The following is a 9657-nucleotide window of genomic DNA, read 5'->3' as shown; positions in this document are numbered from 1 at the left end:
CCTCATCCAGCCAGTAACCTCAGTGTCACTCTGAGGGGACTGGTCCTGTCCATAGCCACCTGGGGTGCGGTGGGGCCTCGAAGGGTCTTTACCCCCTGCCTGGCTCAGGAGGAGGCGGCTTCTTCAGCAAAGAGGGGTTTCTGTGCTAGCCCAGCTCTGCTCCAGGAGGGAATTAAGCTGATGGACCGCCCATGGTGGGTCCCCCCACCGTGAAGAGCATCCTATGCTGCTGCCACACCCCAGTCTGATGATACAATACTACATGAGTCCTCCTAACCATCAGGGTGCACATACGGGTTTCTGCTGGAGGTGGAGAAGAGAGGAATAGAGCGAGAGAGGATGGGAAATGGGAGAAGCAAAGAGCCTTGAAGCGTGGGGGGTGGGGGTGGGTAGAAAGCTGTCCTTGCACCATGGGCAGCCTTGAGAACCCGTCTGAGCTGCGATGCTCTCAAAACACCGATGCGGTGATTTCTGTCCCAGTGAAGATCTCTTGGTTATGTACAAAGCAAAAAATGGAGTCTTTCCTTGATTTATCCAGTGGTTGCATTCCTGGAAAATACGGTGCAAAATTCACCTTACACTCATATGGAGTTAGTTTCTAGGCTCGGATATGCAGGAGTAGGTTTTCATGTACCTGAAGAATGCGTGGGACAAAAGACAATTTTCTGTTGAGAGCCACTGTTCTGTGCCTGCCAGGTCCCTGCCTGCTGTAGCCTGGAGGCCAGGAGTCACCTCTTCCCTCCACCCTAGGGTGCCAATCAAAAACACCTTCTCCAATCTCCAAAGCAGCCCCTAGGGGGCAGTACCGCCCCTGCTGAGAACCAAGATCTACTGGCTCCTAATTCTGGTGCCAGGCCCCGGGCCAGGCTGGGAGCACAAATGAATCAGGTTTGGTGCCCAATCCACAAAACATGTACTCTCATTAAATGAGGGTTGACAGACTTAGCAAATAAAAATATCGCATGGGACGTACACCAAAAATTATTGGTTGTCTATTTGAAATTCAAATTCAACTAGATGCCCAATATTTCATCTGGCAACCAAACTGATGATACAGAGATCATGGGGACATGACGACAGTGCTAGTATAGGGACCAAGGGGACTCAGAGGAGAGAACGGAGGCTGCAGGAACGGAGACTTGGTGACCTTTTCTGGCACTGATGAGGCCTGGGCCTTTTGCTGAGTCCTACATACATAATTGCTCCGTGAATGCCCACCTAAGCCAAGGGTGCACATTGCTATCCCCGGCTGGCCACTGAGGCCACTGAGATACTTAGAGATCATGTGACTTCTCCAAACACACATTCAGTAAGGGCAAGGGAGCGGATGCAGACATAGTTCTCCCCATGACCAGCTGTGGGAACCCCTACACCCTGGGATTGGACGAGGCTGGTGGGGAAAGGCAGGTGTGGAAGGAGTCATGGTGGGAAAACCTACAACTGGATGTGGCCTCCTCACAGGAGAACTGAGTGTCAGAAGCCTGGTTTAGGATTGGGATTTAGGGAGAATGGGCTTAGAAACGGCTGCAGAAGCTACCTGGAGTGTGAGAAGAAAAATGCTTTCAAGTGTCGTTGCACCGAGGAGTACAGATCCTTGGAGGAGAAAAGGATCCAAGGTGTGTACTTGGTCTGAGAGGAGGGGTGCAGGCCTCCCCTTGGGAAGTGCCTCCAGCCCGGCCCTGCACGTTCAGCTTCCCGGCCCTATCACCACCTCCTTACCAACCCCTTCCTCTGCAGGAACGAGGCCAGGACATGCTCTGGAGATGCTGTGGAATGAGCGTGAACGTGAGCACTGTTCAGGAAGCCATGCCCCGGGGTAAGGTTTATCCCCTTCAGGACTTGGGGCTCCTGGGTTTACAGCTGGCTCCTCTCAGATGGGGTGGTCTCCTATCCGTGGGGTTCACGAGGGCAGTCAGTGGAGTCCCCAGTGGCCTGTCTTCAGGACGGGGAGGAGAAGCCCCTGCTAATGCCCGGTCACACAGGCAGAGAGGACAGGGAAGTTGCTGGAATCAGCAGGCCTCATTCTTAGCTTAGGTGTGTTCTTATTTGTACTCGGCTTAACTGCATCGGCCTTCAGTGAAACTCGGATGTCATATATTTGGGGGATGAGTTCACATTTAGTTCTGGAATGTTCTCTCAAATAACAGGAGCAGAGAACGTGTTTGGGGACCCGCTGCGTGGTAACTGCTTCCCCGCGTGAGGGCTGGCGGCTGAGATTGCTGCTGTGAGCAATTGAGTGGGACACTCAGGAGACTGTGTTCTGTCCCTGTGAGAACCCCACAGCCTCAGAGTGGGACAAGGAACTCAGAGGACATTACTCCCAATGCCCAGGGGGGAAGAGTAAGGAAAAAAAATCCAAAAAGGAAAGCCTAAGGGAGCTGGAGCTGCAGCAAAAGCCTCTGTTGGTCTCTTTAGAATGTTCAAGGGAAAAGCCAGCTGGGTTTGCCAAAAGCCTGGGTGTAGACATACAATAGATTTTTTACAAAATAATACCAACCTTTCCCCAACTATAAAAATATTTTTAAAGTATATACTAGGGGCACCTGAATGGATCAGTTGGTTAGCAACCGACTCTTGGTTTCAGCTCAGGTCATGATCTCAGGGTCGTGAGATGGAGTCTTGCATGAGACTCCGTGCTCAGCGCCGAGTCTGCTTGAGATCCTTTCTCCTTCCCTCTGCTCCTCACCTTAATCACATGCTCTCTCTCTCAAATAAATAAATAATAAATAAATAAATAAATAAATAAATAAATAAATAAAATATTTAAAGTATATGCCAACTTTACATTGTGCTTACTAAAGACAATTTAGAAAAAATATAGGAGTAAATCACAGTGATTGAAAATCATGCATTGTCTTGCTACCTAAACTTTTTTTTTAAGTAAAAGGAATAACTTAAACCATTTAATAATTGAAATTTCTAAGGATTGCCAGTTCAGTCAGCCCTCTGTTTATGAGGAGAAAAGAGTCATTTGTCATTAATATATAGGTGACTGGAATAAACAGAGATATAAAGCTGGTTTTAAAAGATTCTTGAGAAAAAAAAAAAGATTCTTGAGAGCACAGAGGCCTTCTCTTCATCTTACTTACCTCTGAATTTCCTTGTTAGGCCCTGGTTTTTCATAGATGGCCTAAAGGTAAACTTTGCTTCAGTTTTTGTTGAAATAGCTAAAAAAGAATGAGGTTGGGGTGCCTGGGTGGCTCAGTCAGTTAAGTGTCTGCCTTTGGCTCAGGTCATGGTCTTGGAGTCCTGGGTTTGAGCCCCACGTCTAGCTCTCTGCTCAGCAAGGAGCCTGCTTCTTCAACTCTGTCTCTGCCTCTCCCCCTCACTCGTGCTTTCGTTCTCTCAAATAAATAAATAAAAACTAAAAAAAAAAAAAGAATAAGGTCTTGCTATATGGATCCTAATACAAACCTAGATATTTCAAAAGTAGACCTAAAGTTGCCCATAACCAGAGTGGAAAGAGTAGGGGAAGAAACAGAAGCTGTCATCTCCCAGCTTGGCCAAATTATAACCAATGGGCAGGACATTTAAACATCTGACCCTCAGTTTCCCCATCGTGTCTCACCTGAGGATATCCATTAGAACCACCCTACTGAGCTTTTTAAGATACACATGTGCTGTCCTCACCCTGGGGGCCTCCGGCAATTGTGGCATTCGGGGAGACAGACGAATCTTTGGTATTTTTAAAAAGCCTCCCAGGCAGTGATGTGCTGGAATGGCTTATTTATCTTCTTTTCTTTCTTTCTTTCTTTCTTTCTTTCTTTCTTTCTTTCTTTCTTTCTTTCTTTCTTTCTTTCTTTCTTTCTTTCTTTCCTTCCTTCTTCTTCTTCTTCTTCTTTCTTTCTTTCTTTCTTTCTTTCTTTCTTTCTTTCTTTCTTTCTTTTCTTTCTTTCTTTCTCTCTCTCTTTCTTTCTTTATTTTTTCTTCCTTTCTTTCATTTTTAAAGATTTATTTATTCATGAGAGACACAGACAGAGAGAGGCAGAGACATAGGCAGAGGGAGAAGTAGGCTCCTCACAGGGAATCTGATGTGGGATTCGATCCTGGATCCCAGGATCACAACCTGAGCCAAAGACAGGCACCCAACAGCTCAGCCACCCAGGCATCCCTGGAGTGGCTTATTTCTAACTCGAACCAGTCTTTAAACTTTTGGAAATTTTGTGAGCTTCACTGTTGCACAGTCATTATTAAAAATCAAAATATATCAACTTACAATTAAATAAATTATATTTAAAACAAACGTGATGAATCTTCAAACCCATCACTTCCTCATTGTTTCAGGACATTCTATAGCTGGCCCGTGAACAACATGGGTTTGAACTGTGTGGGTCTACTTATACACGTTTTTTTTTCAATAAATATATTGGAAACTTTTTTGGAGATTTGTGACAATTTAAAAAAAAAGTTGCAGACAAACCACATGGCCTAGAAATACCAAAAAAGAAAAAAAAAGGCAAGAAAAAGTTAAGTGTTATTGTAAGAATACAGTATATAATACAGGTAACACAAAATATGGGTTAGTTGGCTGTTGATGTCATCAGTGAGGCTTCGGTCAACAGTAGGCTTTCCATAGTTAGGTTTTTAGGAGTCAAAAATTATACTTGGCTTTTCTACTGCACAGGGAGGGGTGCCCCTGACCTACCCCATTACCTATGCTCAGTAGTAGTTGAGTGGAAACAGTATAAACCAGCAGCAAGCAACTTTACATCTTCCCAGCTCCCCTTTCGTGAGTCACATTGTAGCTTGACATCAACTACTGTGGGAATATTTACACCGCAGAGATGGGCAGACACTACAAATCAGGGTTATTTCCCCCCTGGAGATCCAGTTGTTCTACACTCCCCAGCCTGACACCATCCCCAGCCTGACATAGGGTTAATTCTGAACCACCACTGACAACAGTGATCCTAGGTTCATTTTTGAAGACTTTGATCTGAAGGTTGATCTGGGTTTAAAGCTTCCCTGGCCTGATATGCTAGCGCCTCCTGGGGGCACTGGCTTTGTGGCTCCCCTGTCTCTCTCTCTGCACGTTTCTTTTAAAAGAGACATGTTTGCTTTGTTCTCTCCAGTGCTGAAGAAGCAGGTGTGTTTGTGCAGGTCTTTTAGGTAGCTTTAAAGTAAATAGGCTTGATAAAATCTTTCCTTTTCTCTTTTCTCCATTCTTCTGTACTTGTATCGATTCAGGTCTTTCCACAGGCACCGAGTATGCTGGCTGTGTTTGTACATTTCTGCAAATAGATAATCCTGGAAGCCTGTTCTATAGAAACAGGCTCTGTGACGATGAACTGGGGCCGAGGGGGTGGCCAGCTACTTCCTCTCCTTTGAGATTCTTGGTGTTTGGAAGATTTTCACTTAAATTCGCTTCCACAACTTGGCCTGGCTCCTTTATGGCCTTATTTGGAATGCATACCAGCTATTGTAGGGGAAACAATAAGGGAGAGAAATCAATTCACTCTTTGGCCTTTTATGGAAAGTTCAAACTTGCCTTGGGTTGGGCACTCTCCTTTTCAGCCTCAGATATATATTTTTTGGCACATAGGGAATGAGGCTGACATGAATGGATGGTGTGTCAAGTGCTGAGAACCTAATGGGTGCGAAGGGTGGGCCCTGCAGGGCTCTGTCTGGGGCGCCCGATACATGGCACCCTCTTCCCTCCCCTCCCCTGAATCAGTTCAGAACTGAAATGAGGGAGGGAGGTGTCTCTCATCAGGGGCCTCCTTTATAACTGATATAAAGATCACCTTTATAACTGATAAAGTCTATGTTGAAAGATGTGGCTTATATCTGTAGGCAAATAAACTCCCTAATTCTGAAGATTAAATTTAGGCGAGTGTATGTGGTGGATGTGGGCATGCCTCCCCACCTCCCCAGAGAGCCCTCCTGGAGGTACAGCTCACTCCTAATAGTAAACTAAGAAGCTGGGGCCTCTCACTGCTCATGTCTGACTTCTTCTTTCCAATGTACCAATCAAGAAGGAGGAAGTGATGGACAGAGGGAGCCAGTGTTGTGTTAATGTTCCCCTCTCAGGGAGCCAGGATTTGTGTTAATGCACTCCCTCATCCTGAGGGGCCTGGCCTGGCCAACAGATACTGCTAGCACATGCCCTTGCCCGTAGTGACTCTGGAAAATTCCTTTATTTGAAAGCTGAGCCCTGCTTGTATTAGGCCAGATTTATAGAATGGAAAAAGGAGACCCATGGTCATTTCAGAGTGCTGTGGGGAAGAAAAGGGGATACAGTAAAGTTGGCTATATCTACAAAGTCAAAAGTTCTTTATCCAAAAGTTATTGTACGGAGTTGAGTAATATCTCCGCAAAATTCATGACTACCTGTAACCTTGGAATGTGGCCTGATTTAGAAATAGGGTCCTTGTACATGTGATCAAGTTAAGAGAAGATCATCCTTGGGGCTCCTGGCTGGCTCAGTTGGTTGACCATCTGATTTTTTATCTCAGCTCAGGTCTTGATCTCAGTGTCATAAGTTCAAGCCCCATGTTGGAGTCTACTTAAAATAGAAAAAAAATATATCAACCTGGATTAGGGTGGGTCTTAAATCCAATATGACAGGTGTACTATGAGAGAAGGAACACAGAGACACACAGACACAGACACAGGGAGAATGCCACGTGAGTATGAAGGCAGAGACCGGAACGCTGTCATCAATGCCAAGCAATGCCAAGGATTGCTGGCAAACAGCAGGAACCAGAAGAGGCAAGCAAGGATTCTCAGCTTGAGCCTTCTGAGAGGCAAGGTCCAGCATGTGGCCACCTAGTTGGCCCCTCCAGGCAAGGGATGGTACAGTCTCTGTGGTGGCATGAAGATGAAGGAACGTAAAACCCAGGGGTGTTGTTGGATACGGAGTGGTGGCATGGGGTGGGTTGTCCTATGGCCTAATGTCTAGTGAAGCTTGCAGCCTTTCCAGTCTGTCAACCACAATTTGTCTGCAGAAACAGCTAGATTGCACCTGGGTTGCTGTGACGAGTTCCCAGGCATGCCTCACAGGTTATTCAGGACCTTTGGGGTGGCTTTCCCTGAGTTCCACGTGTGATCAGAAGGGCTCTCCCCCTCCCTCCAGCCCAGCATCTCGCACTCTCCTCCCAGGCTTTGCAGGAGGGAAACTTTGCTGAGATTCCATTAGCTCCTCCACAGCACAGAAGGGCTGGGAAGGGGCTGTGGAGGGTGGTCCCATGTGGACCAAGCAGGTTTGGAGATCACTGGACAGTTGTCACAGGATGCCCTTGTATCCTTCCAGATGCTGCTGGGTATCTGACTGTTCATTCAAGGCCTTGGCCAGGTACTCTCCTGTCATCCTTGACATTAAGGATTGCTGGGGGTCGGAGACCTGAGCTGCAGGTCTTGCTATGTCATTACCAAGTTTAATTTTCCAGGTGATGGAATGTTCTGGAAAGAGAAGCTTCCATTTCTAGAGATTTAAGACCCTTTCCCTGCAACTGGTTTGTTGTAGGTAGAAGCTGTGTCAAGTTCCTGGTCTGAGGCAAAGCAGTGTCTATTGGGTCAACAGTGGGACACGCTGGTGGGCTGATGAGTTGCTTCACGGAAGCCAGACCTCGTGTGGACACAAGGAAGAGATTAGCAGACTGAATTTGACCTTGGACATTTGCCTTCTCAGCCCTCAGTGCTGGCCTGACTCTCAGCTCAGCTCTCTCCTTTCTTCTCTGGGGAGTCAGTGCCTACCCTTGGCATCTGTTTTCCCTCCTACCTCCTGACCACTGAGATAGGAGCCATTTATCAATTCCCCTCCACAGAGTGTCCGATTCTATTGCTAAAATATTACCATTCTCAGCTGAATAGATTTCCTTGGCAGGTTCTGGCCTCTTTTGGTTAAAGGGGGAAAGTCGCATTTTTCTACCTAATCCTGTTGTGAAATGTTCCCCTTCGTTCGACATGTTCATTCAGATAACACCTCTCGGCCTTCCCATTTCTCACTCCTAATCTTTTATTTCTCTTTTCCAAGATTTATAACTTACATATGCATCTGTCTCTCTCTTTAAATTTATTGCAGTGCCTCCTTCTCTTTCCTATCACACCTTTGCATCTGCCCCACCTGCTCGTCATGAGTCCTTGGTGGAGCTCAGAGGCACTGGTGCGTGCTCTGCTATACCCTCCTCTCCTTGGCCCTGTACAATCCATCATTCGATCAAAATGCACCACCTTCTAAAATGTCTTCAATCTGGGATGCCTGGGTGGCTCAGCGGTTTAGCGCCTGCCTTTGGCCTGGGGTGTGATCCTGGAGTCCCAGGATCGAGTCTCATATCGGGCTCCCTGCATGGACCCTGCTTCTCCCTCAGCCTGTGTCTCTCCCTCTCTCTCTGTGTCTCTCATGAATAAATAAATAAAATCTTTAAAAAAAATAAAATGTCTTCAATCTGCTCAAAGACGATGTGCATTTTCATTTTCACAACTTCTGGAATGGATTGAAAACAAAGCAGATTCAAACCTTCGTGAAAGAAAAACCACTTGCTTTTCCTGCATCTCTAATCAAGGGCATTAATTTAAAACAACAAATATATGAAGTAGGAATGATGTTGGTATAGTGTCCTTTTTGAGGACTTTTTCATTAGACTGATCCCAGTGGCCTCACCATTAGTGGGAAAGGTTGGCATAGCAGGTGGACAGGATACGTAAACATGGCATAGCTCAGGATTCAGGTGTGTGGTTCTTCTACTCCATAGGCACCTATCCTAAATGAGTCAGCCAAACCCAGATCTCTCCCCTTGTTTCTGGCTGTGTGTTTTGAGTTGATTTAATAAATCATGTGATTCGAGCATCTTGACTTGGTCTGCAGGTCTTTCTGCTCCATGGCAGCCTGCCTGGTGGGGCACTTGGAGACGAGCACTGCATCAAATACAGGATCATCCAAAGGGCTGAGACTGCAGACATTGCACTGATGTTTCCATTATGCTCTGTGGATTCTGGTAGGGAGTTCTCAGAGAAACAGAACCAACAGGACGTGTATTTATATATTGTGATGGTTAATTTTATGTGTCAACTTGACTGGGCTAAGGGATGCTCAGTAAAGCATTGAGCTGGTAAAACATTATTCTAGGGGTTTCTGTGAAGAGATTAAAATTTGAATTGGTAGACAGAGTAAAGACTGAGTAAAGATCACTCTCATCAGTGCAGGGGGGCACCACCGAATCTGTTGAGTGCCCAAATGGAACAAAAAAAGCAGAGGAAGGGCAAAATTTGCTTTCTGTTGGAGCTGGGCTGCCCATCTTCTCCTGCCCTTGGACAGTGGCACTCCTGGTTCTCAGGTCTTTGGAGACATAATCATACTTACACCATCAGTTCCTCTGCTTCTCAGATTTTCCAGCTTAGGCTGGAACCACACCACTGGCTTTCCTGGATCTCCAGCTTATAGATGACAGATTTTAGGATTTCTCAGTTTCCATAATCTCATGAGTCAATTCCTATAATAAATCTTCTATATATTCTTCTATATCCTATTGGTTCTATTTCTCTGGAGAATCTTGACTAGTGCATAGATAGATGATAAATAGATAGATAGAAAGATAGGTAGACAGATAGATAATCTAAGGAATTGGCTTACATGATTATGGAGTCTGGTAAGTCTAAAATCTGTAGACCAGCAGCCTGGAGGCTTAGGGACTGCTGATGTTGCACATGAAGTCTGAA

At 45.9% G+C, this 9657-nt stretch overlaps 1 long non-coding RNA gene across 1 annotated transcript; it reads left to right on the top strand.

The window, feature by feature from the left end:
* The first annotated feature begins 1122 nt into the window (after positions 1-1122).
* Positions 1123-8234, top strand: LOC140621338 (uncharacterized). Its single transcript, XR_012021049.1, has 3 exons — positions 1123-1616; positions 1738-1816; positions 7466-8234. It is a non-coding gene; the product is annotated as an uncharacterized lncRNA (long non-coding RNA).
* Positions 8235-9657: the final 1423 nt, after the last annotated feature.

Source organism: Canis lupus, chromosome 30 (genome assembly GCF_048164855.1).
Source record: "Canis lupus baileyi chromosome 30, mCanLup2.hap1, whole genome shotgun sequence".
Lineage (NCBI taxonomy): Eukaryota > Metazoa > Chordata > Mammalia > Carnivora > Canidae > Canis > Canis lupus.
This window is presented reverse-complemented; position numbering and strand designations above follow the sequence as displayed.